The sequence below is a fragment of the Hylobates moloch genome, unplaced genomic scaffold (assembly GCF_009828535.3).
Source record: "Hylobates moloch isolate HMO894 unplaced genomic scaffold, HMol_V3 SCAFFOLD_15, whole genome shotgun sequence".
Taxonomy (NCBI): Eukaryota; Metazoa; Chordata; class Mammalia; order Primates; family Hylobatidae; genus Hylobates; species Hylobates moloch.
The window spans coordinates 8,387,265-8,394,772 of NW_026652290.1; the positions used below are offsets into that span (position 1 = coordinate 8,387,265).

At 58.2% G+C, this 7,508-nt stretch overlaps 1 protein-coding gene across 5 annotated transcripts in view; it reads right to left on the reverse strand.

Annotated features, from left to right (window-relative positions):
• GPRC5C (G protein-coupled receptor class C group 5 member C) overlaps positions 1–3,089 on the reverse strand; it is a 19,843-nt gene extending 16,754 nt beyond the window's left edge. For 3 of the 5 annotated variants that reach the window (XM_032176944.2, XM_032176946.2, XM_058428482.1), the window contains exon 1: positions 2,417–2,782. The gene's annotated coding sequence lies outside the window, so the exon portion shown is untranslated. The other 2 variants (XM_032176943.2, XM_058428483.1) reach the window with 2 other exon arrangements.
• Positions 3,090–7,508: the final 4,419 nt, after the last annotated feature.

The window sequence follows — 7,508 nt, forward strand, 5'->3', positions numbered from 1 at the left end:
TTTTTTTTTTTTTTTTGAGACCAAACTTCACTCTTGTGGCCCAGGCTGGAGTGCAACGGCATGATCTCAGCTCACTGCAACCTCCAACTCCCAGGTTCAAGCCATTCTCCTACCTCAGCCTCCCAAGTAGCTGGGATTACAGGTGCCCACCACCATGCCCGACTAATTTTTGTATTTTTAGTAGAGACAGGGTTTCACTATGTTGGCCAGGCTGGTCTCGAACTCCTGACCTAAGGTGATCCACCTACCTCAGCCTCTCAAAGTGCTGGGATTACAGGTGTGAGCCACCATTCCCGGCCCAATGCCACCTTTTAAGATGGTGGCTAAGGGACTGACAAGATGGACTCAGCTCTGGTCAGGCTTTTCCTCAGGACCCTGGAGGAACCTTCTGCCTCCTGTGGGTCCCCAGACCCTGCACTAAGACTGAGCCTTCTGATCCCTGAACGTTCAAATCATGTCCGTGTCTCCCTTCCAGGGCTGTAAGGTCTTTGAAGCTGGTGAACAAGACTTCTAGAATGCGCTGTCACAGCTGGTGCTGTGCCTGAACACAGTGGGCATTTGGAAGTCACCTCTGGATGGTCTCAGGTGCATTTCTCCACACCCAGGGCTGCCCCCTCCATGTTGGAGTTGCATCTTCTGCTTAAAGATTCTCAGAGGGTTCAAGGAGGGGGGTAGGAGGGGAACCTCCTTCCGCCCTGAGTCTCCCCCACCCCACAGCTGAAGCCCAGTCCCAGCCTCAGATTATTTTCTGGACAAAAGAGCCTTTTGCTTCACTTCCCTGGAATCAGTTGTACAAATATTTTTAATCGCCTCTGAAATCGGCCTTTCCCCAGGCTCAGCCACCCGGCCCCCAGTTCTTGTCTGAGTCAGTCCAGTCCAGTTGCTGAATCTCCCTCCTCCTTCCTTCTCTCTCCGGGGGGCGCAGAGGCCTGGTGGGCTCAGAGGCTCAGAGGCCCAAGCACCCCTGACTGGTTTCCCCCAGCAACAAGTGGCTTCATCCAGCAACCGGGGAGACAGCCAGGCCTTCTCACTTCTCCAGAGCAAAACCCCCTTCCTCGCTCCAGTGCTATCCACACACAAGCCTGAGACCCCCTCCACCCACCAGGGCAAAGGATACCGCACTGGAAAGAGAGCTCCAGCGTGTCACAGGGGCAACCAAACTCAACATTGACCCATGGCCAATGGCTGTCTTCAAGGGTGCTGTGACCAGGGCACTCTCCAGGGAGGTTCTCCCAGGGATACCACAGAGCACCTGCCTTCCTCCCATCCCACACACTTAAGAGCCTATCGGGAAAGACGATGGCCCGACTGACAGCCTTCCTGCCTCCACTCCCATCCCTCTCTCCCAGTCCCTGGTTAGGTCCCACTGTCTCACCCCTCTGTCCAGGGCGCTCAGGCGTTTACCCCATCGATAAGAAGGCGCACAGGAGATGCAAGTGCCTGGAAGGAGCGGCCTCAGTGTGTAGGTTGGTGGGGGGTGGGTTGGGGTTCCTCGAACCTCAGCCTAGACACCCTACCCCTATCCCCCTGCCCCTGCCCCGCACCAAGACCAGGCATTTGGGCCAAAATGCCCTGAGCTCTCTGAGACTTGGAAATCTTCAAGGGTCTGCTCTGGAATGTCACTCTGGAATGCGCCCCACCCCCCAAGGCACTCCCTCCCCCAGTCTAGTTTAAGGCACAGGGGTCGGGGGCCGGCGGGGAGAGGAAGCTCCAGGAACACAAAACCCTACTTCAACACAGTCTCCTCCCCCGGGCTTTAGGATCTTGATCGTGGAGTTTGTAAGTGATTGGGTCTTCCTGGGTGTAACACTGCGGGCCTGGGGATGGAGGTGCAAAGGACGCTGGAAAAGCCAGCCGGGAGTGGGGGTTCGGGATCTAGGGGCCAGGCGACCAGAAGGGGAGGCGCTTTGATAGTCTGAATTTCCAAACTTCTCAGGGGGATTCTGAACCCTCTCGTCCCTACTTGGGTCGACGGTACTGGGGTCTACACCTGCGCTCCCCGGGTGGCTGGAATGGGGAGCAAGGGAACGAACCAGTCACTCCCATTTTTAGGGCCACAGAAACCTGCCCTCCCCATCCACAGTAGCAGGCGGCGGAGAGGACGCCGACCCTCAAGAGAGAGTGATCGCGGACTCCCACCGAGAGGCAGGCGGTGGAGGGGCTCCTCTTGGAGACCCCGATTGTGGAGTCGTTTCCCCTCCCTCCAGCCCGAGCCGCAGCGCCGGGTTCCCCCACCCCCCCAGTCCCCAGCCTGCTCGGGTTTGAAAACTTTCAGTGACCGAGCGGAGTTGGCGCGGCGTCCCCAGCCCGCAGGATGTCCAGCCCCCGCCTCTGCCCTCGCCCACTCCCCGCCGGCCCGACCCGACTCTTCCGGGCGGCGGAGAGGAGAGCGGAGCGGGAAGGCAGCAGCCCTTACCTGGGACTCGCCGCCGGCCCCGCTCCGGCCCAGCGTTTGGGGCCAACTCCAGCCCCAGGCGGGGGGCGGGCGGGGGTGGGAGGGACGGCGCGGGGCGCTGGGCCAGGCCCGGTCCTGGCTGGGATGGCGGGGCTCGGGCCGGGACGCAGGGCCTGCCTCTCCCCGGGACCGAGGCTGAGCCAGGCGCTCTGGGTCGCTCGCTCTCGCGCGGGCCTGTCCCCAGGCAGGGCTCCTTGTGTCAGCGAGGGTGGGCTGGCGCCTGCATCACCATTACATCACCTCCATTCAGGGCGCTAATCGGGCGCCCGCCGCGCTCCAGGTACGTGCGCTCCGTTTACTCAGGAACAAAGCCTGCCCGGCCCTCCCCGCCCCGACTCACCTCCAGGCTGAGCCGACTCGTACTTTCCGGCTGGTGAGGGAGATGGGAGTTTCTGGCCCTGCCGGCGTGTGGGTTGTTGCTGTTGACTGCCACGCCCCCGCACGCGGGCGCGCGCACACTCACGCGCACTCACTTTCTGGGCTCGGCCTTCGCCGGGGCAAGCGGTGTGGGGGTGCAGCCCTGCGCACTCCCACCGCGTCTTCCAGAGAGCGCGTACGGACACGCGCGGGGCTACCTTGGCGCGTCTCCGTGGGGGATACCTAGCCTTTGTCACCTTCGTCCTGGCCCTCCCGTGAGACACACTTCAGGCACAGTTCGCGGGGAGCGGGCCGGAGCGAGGAGCACATTCAAGACAGAGTCCGTCTTTGTCACGCCTTCTGCGCCCCCTCCCCTCCCCAGCTTGCACACGTGGACACACCGCACACCAAGTTTCGCCTTTTGCACGCACGGTCCTTCTCTGGGACCTCCACCAGTCACCAAGCGTACGTGGGATCGTCACCAAGCGCTCCTCTCACGCCTGGGCCGAGTCCAGACCACTCCGGACCGTGGGCAAAGGTCCCCCTGGGCCCGACTACCCCGCGCCCGGGTTTCCTGTGACCGTTCCAGGTTCTGCCCAACTCGGAGTGCGCGCTCCCCTCCCGGCGTCCCCGTTCCCCGCTCCGACTTGTCCTAATTAGCCTTCACGGTTTTGTTCCCCCAGGTACAGTGTTTAAGCGCGGCCCCCTCGGTCTCTGCGCTCCGGGACACGTTGGCTCTGACTCCGAGTCCGTCCCCTCCAGCGGCCGGGAGAACTTTCCAGGAGGTCAGGTTCCCACCAGCCCCACCCCCACTCCCCCCTGTCCCGGGATGGATCTGTGGGTTGCCACCCTTTCCTCTCCGGCCCCAGGAATCTGCTGAAGGTGGACCTCAGAAATTGGGAAGTGAATCCAGGCTGGGACTTCTCCAGCCCGATAAACAAGAGATTTTCCGGCCGCCTTCCCCCGGGGCTGCTGGCCTCGCGGGGGGTGGGGTGCGCAGTCCTGGGGGCCCGCAGCGAGGCCTAGTTAGCCCGCGCCAGAGGCCCGTTGGGGCCGAGGCGCACGGAGGAGGGAGAGGTTGTTGGGCCTGGCCAGGGCCCTGGGGACGCGGAGGGAGGGCAGGGCGCCGAGTCTCGGGGTGCCGGTTCTCATGACGCCGAATTGCCTGGGGGATCGCCAGCGGTGCGCCGGTCGGAGCCAGCTGGTGGCGGGGCGGGCGGCCCGGAGTGTTTGCTCAACCCCGAGCGTCCGCGAGGGGGAGGGGAGGCAGCTGGTCACCGGCTAGGGGGTAGCAAGGTGGAGGAGCGGGAGCGGGGAAAGGGGAGGGTATCTCCCGGGCTGCTTGTTTGCGTGCCTGCCCCGGTCTGTGACAACCGGGAATCTAAACTCTATGAATCACCCGGAGTTGCTGGAGCGATAAACCTCAGGCTGGTTCCTCCCCTCGCACACCGGCTTCTCTGACTCCAGGAGGGAATGTTTGCTTAGCGGCCGGAGCTGGCGGTGAGGCCCTGGTTCTCTAGAACCCTGTATCCCTTCCTGGCCTTGCCGTCACAGGCTGGTCTGGAGTGGCGAAGACTGAATTGTTTCAAGTCTCTTCAATATTAAGAAGAGGGGCGCAGTGTGCTGCTGATCTGTTCCTCACTCCTGGGCTCCCTCCCGTAGCTCCACCTCCCACCCTAAGATTCAGAGGCCCCCATGCCAGGGAGGCAAACGCTTGTAGGGTCCAAGCAGTTGAGTGCCCACGCTAGAAAGGCAAACGGCGGGTCAGACCTAGGCGAGGGGCATCCATGACTTTGGGCTGGAACTGGTTCTCATGAAGCAGGCAACTAGTGCTGAACACAGTGTGCTGGGAGGGGCCGCTCATTAGCATATGTGAAAAGCCAGCTAAGAGCTAGAGGAAGGTGGAATGGTGTGACCTTAAGAAGCCAAAGATGAATTGTGGATCTGGCAGATCTGTTTCAATTTATTTTCAAGCTTTGGGAATCTCTTTTTCCTACCTAGATTCTCCAAAAAGGCAACTCTTTGCCCCTCCCTCCCCACCCAGGCGGGAGAAAGGCTGGGGCATCTGAGACCTGGGCGGAGCATCAGAGCCCTGCCCACTGCCAGCCCTGCTTGGTAGATGGCAGTGGAAATGTAGGGAGGTTTCCTGAGAGCTATTTGCTCTTTTTGTGTTCACTCCATCTCACTTCCGGGGCAGGATCTGCCTTTAAAGGACAAAGCAAGTCCTTTGGGGCGGATGACATGGGCTTCAGCCTTCAGGGTCCCTGTTGGCCTCTGCTCTAGTCCCAGGGGCCTGTGCTGGTCCGGAGTGGGGAGGCAAGAGTTGGAGAAGGCATGAGACCCCTCCACCATGAGTCAGACCCTGGTGGGGGCTGCTGGACACAGCGAGCCTGTGATGCTAGAAGGGAAGTTCTGTGGGAGGTGGCGTTGCTTTCCGAGACTCCAGCCACAGGGTCCTCTGTGCCCCCAGATGTCCTTCACTTTGATTTAATACCCCAGTAGGCGTAGAACCCATTTCGAACTCTGTTTTCACCAAAAAACTACACTCTGAGAAGTATTCAAAGAGTGCTACTGTTCAAAGAGATCATGAGGCCCAGCACAGTGACTCACGCCTGTAATCCCAGCATTTTGGGAGTCCTTGGTGGGAGGATTGCTTGAGCCCCGGAGGTGGAGACCAGCCCGGGCAACATAGACTTCATCTCTATTGAAACAAACAAAAAAGAAAATAGATATGGGGGTCTCACTGTGTTGCTCTGGCTGGTCCCGAACTCTTGAGCTCAAGCGATCTTTCCGCCTCGGCCTCCCAAAGTGCTGGGATTCCAGGTGTGAACGACTGTGCTCAGCCTATTTAATATTTTTTTTAATATATGAAATAAAAAGGAAAAAAGAAAAGATTCTGGATTGCAGAGAAGCATGTCTGTGTCCACCACCCAACTACCTCCACCCCCACCTGAGTTGGATTCCTACTGGCAGAGTGAGAAACCCTTTGTTTATTGGAAGCTTCCTTCAGAGATGTCTGAGGTCTTGACAAGGCCCAAGAGTGGCAACACCTGTGCCACCTGCCGGCTGTGTGACTTGGGTGAGTTACCTCATCTCTCTGAGCCCTGCTTTCCTCAACTGTAAAACTGGATGATAACATCACCCCCAGAATGAAGCTGTGTCTGGAATGTTCCTCACACAAGCCTGGTGCTTACAGGGAGCCAGCGATCAGCCTCCCCTTTCCTGGCGTGATTGTCATTCCCTCTAAGCCTTGACAGGTCTAACAGTTTTTATTTATAATTTAAATGTAAATTAATTATTTTTGAAACAGGATCTCACTCTGTCACCCCAGCTGGAGTGCAGTGGTGCGATCTTGGCTCAGTGCAGCCTCAACTTCCCAGGCTCAAGCGACCCTCCTGCCTCAGCCTCTTGAGTAGCTGGGACTACAGGAGTGCATCATCATGCATGGCTAATTTTTGTATTTTTTTGTAGAAATGGGGTCTCACTATGTTGCCCAGGCTAGTCTGGAACTCCTGGGCTCAAGCAGTCCTCCCTCCTTGTCCTCCCAAAGTGCTGGGATTACAGGCGTGAGCCACCGTGCCTGGCCTAATGGTTTTTAACCCAAACTCTTGCAGAAGCTGGCATTCTTTCAGTTCTGTTTCACCGTGATTGGAATAGATTTGCCATGCCATGCTCTGTGTGATGTTCCTTCCACCTCGAACATTTTATGCCTCTTACCATCCTTTTTCTTTGTGACCAAAAAGTTTTAAAAAATCTGCCCTGCCCCAAAGCTCAGCTCCAATGTTCCTTCCTCTGCGAAGCGATCCTCACCTTCCCACGAAAGACCCATTGTGAGTTGCCCTATTTACTCACAGCCTGTTACACATTCATTTATTTATATTTTATCCTAGTGTATCATAATTAGCCTTCTAAATTGTTTTTTCTCCAATTACACTGTGCCCTTCTAGAGAGCCAGGGACACGTCTCACTCATCTTGTTTTCCCTGGCATCTGGCACTCAGACGGGTGTGGGTAAATGTTTTCAGTAAATGCTTGTGGAATATCCGTTATTCTGTGGCTGGCCATGGCCGATCTTCCCCCTCACACCAGCAGCCTTGCAAACAGCACCACCCCTGCCCTGCCTCCCGTACCCCACTTACTGGGAAGCAGGCAAGCCCCAGTGCCTACTGGAGAAGTCACCTCCCCTGGGGCTGCAATGCCCTGCATCAGAGGTGAGGGCAGAGGCCCTGGCACCCCGGCCTGGGGCATGGAGAGGCCTACCCAGGGAGAGCCAGAGGTCAGTTGTGTTGTTTAGAGGGACTTCCCAGTTTGCCTGGGCAGCAGGGGTTCTGGATTGCAGTCTCAGCCTGCAGAATCTCCAACAGGAGCCATTTCCTCTTCTACAGAGTAGAAGGCCTGCTCCCTCTACCTGGGGAGTGGAGGGCCCCAGGTCTTGCAGCCAGGCCCCAGTTGGGGAGGAATAGTCCCTCACTGAGCTGAGGGTGGGGCTCCTGCTTCCTGACAAGTTGGGGCCTGGAATCCTGTGCTAGGTGGCTGGGTGCCCTGTAACCCACAGCCGGCTGCTGGTAAACAGTTAGCATTTCACCTCTCCTTGCTCCCAGGCTCGTATTAACTGGTTACTGCCCTGGCTGCAGTGTCTGGCCAAATCTCTTTTTCTCTTAGGCTCATAGGACTTTCTGCTTGGAGTAGCGGGAACT